Raw genomic sequence first — 2,036 nt, forward strand, 5'->3', positions numbered from 1 at the left:
TACCATCAAACCCTAATTCTCCGTCACCCGTCACCACCATGGTAGGCCCCTATCCTACCATCGAAAGTTGATAGGGCAGAAATTTGAATGATGCGTCACCGGCATGAAGGCCGTGCGATCCGTCGAGTTATCATGAAACATCGGATCAGCGAGCAGAGCCTGCGTCAGCCTTTTATCTAATAAATGCGCCCCTCCCAGAAGTCGGGGTTTGTTGCACGTATTAGCTCTAGAATTACTACGATTATCCGAGTAGCACGTACCATCAAACAAACTATAACTGATTTAATGAGCCATTCGCAGTTTCACAGTTCAAATTGGTTCATACTTGCACATGCATGGCTTAATCTTTGAGACAAGCATATGACTACTGGCAGGATCAACCAGGTAGCACGTCCTCGGTGACGCCCAGCATCGGCCATCGCCCTGCGCTTCCTCTTGCGTCGAAACTCACAGGCAATAGTCGGGCCGGTTGTCGCTGTTGAGCGGCATAGCTCATCTTCCTTGAGGATCAGCGCAGAGAGTCGCGTATCCTACCACGTAACTGTGGAGAGGTAGAGGCAACTCTTGTTCCGGTTGTTCCCAATTCAGAGAGCTTTGGGTCGGGTCGAGGCAACCGAAAGGGCCACGACCCTTTTTCATGAGCAACATCCAAGACCAATAGCAGGAGCGAGATTGCCTTGATAGCACCGGCATATAACATGCCGGCACGATGAGGCAACGCCGCAAGAGCTATTCGGCCACAGCAGCACACCCAAAGGGCGTCCGCCGCGAGGTAAATTTTGTACGAAGCACCACTTCCCATAGGTCGGGTACTAGCACGCAAGCACTCTTAATCCAGCGATTGAAAGTCACACAATTGATGGGACACGGCGCCGGTAGTTGGTCGCAGTACAACGGGGGATCTACCGGCAGACACGGGTCTAAAGCTTCTCATGCGCTTAGTAGCCAACAAGAGGTCAAACCAACCAAGCCTCCTCCCGTGCAAAGCACGGGAGCGTCACTTGCACGAAGGCGTCCTGCAAGGCCAAATCACGCATGGGTCACTCCCACAACAACAGAGTTATGGGTGCAACGATTTTCTGAAGGCGGGACATCGGTGCAACGTTGTCCAGCGGTCTTATCATGCACATAGCAGGCTACTTTCCTGTTTCCTGAGCCGCATTCAGCTGTTGGGTCAGAATTTCACATGAGACATACAATGGAGCGGGTCAGCGATGACATTGCCCCTAGGGAGAAACAGTTTCCGAAGGAGGCATTCAAGGGACAGTGTTGCGACTGTTTACCATCGGTCGGACCATGTGCGAAACGGGGTAATTTCCTGTTTCCCGAGCCATGTTTGGCTGTTGGGTCAGGATTTCTCACGAGACGTACACGGGACCGAGCCAACACCTTCATGATGGCATAACGACGGGACATCCGAGGCAATGTTGGGAAGGAGTTGGGCTACGCGAAAACGGGTGTTTTTCATACGAAAAACCAACGGAGTTCCATACGCCCAACCGGGAGGACCCCTCCTCCCCCATAGTACTTGAGGGTTTTAGCCCCCCATGGGAACCGTGCCCTTCAGTTTGTGAAGGAGGGGTACACTATTTTGAAACGTTGCCGTGGCAGGGTTTTTTTGCCATGACATATGCTTTGGCTGCCATGGCAGCGTTTTTGCCCTTTGGGAGCTAGTCTAGGCGCAATTTCTATGGATTATGGGCCGTTTTTCCCGAACACCTTCTCCACGTTGTTGGTACGTGCATGCGTCCGTGTACAGATCGTGGAATCGTCTGTGCTTTTGCCCTGTTTTCCATGGCACGCGTGCAGCTTCGTCCACGACGGGCGTCGGGAACTTTTTTCCCGTGTCCCCATACGGCCTGTTCTGGGTACGTGTACGCGTCCGTGTACGGATCGTGGAATCGTCTGTGCTTTTGCCCTGTTTTCCATGGCACGCGTACAGCTCCGTCCACGACGGGCATCAGGAACTTTTTTTCCCGTGTCCCCGTACGGCCCGTTCTGGGTACGTGTACTGGTCCATGTACGGATTCTGGAAT

The sequence above is a fragment of the Triticum aestivum genome, chromosome 1A (assembly GCF_018294505.1).
Source record: "Triticum aestivum cultivar Chinese Spring chromosome 1A, IWGSC CS RefSeq v2.1, whole genome shotgun sequence".
Taxonomy (NCBI): Eukaryota; Viridiplantae; Streptophyta; class Magnoliopsida; order Poales; family Poaceae; genus Triticum; species Triticum aestivum.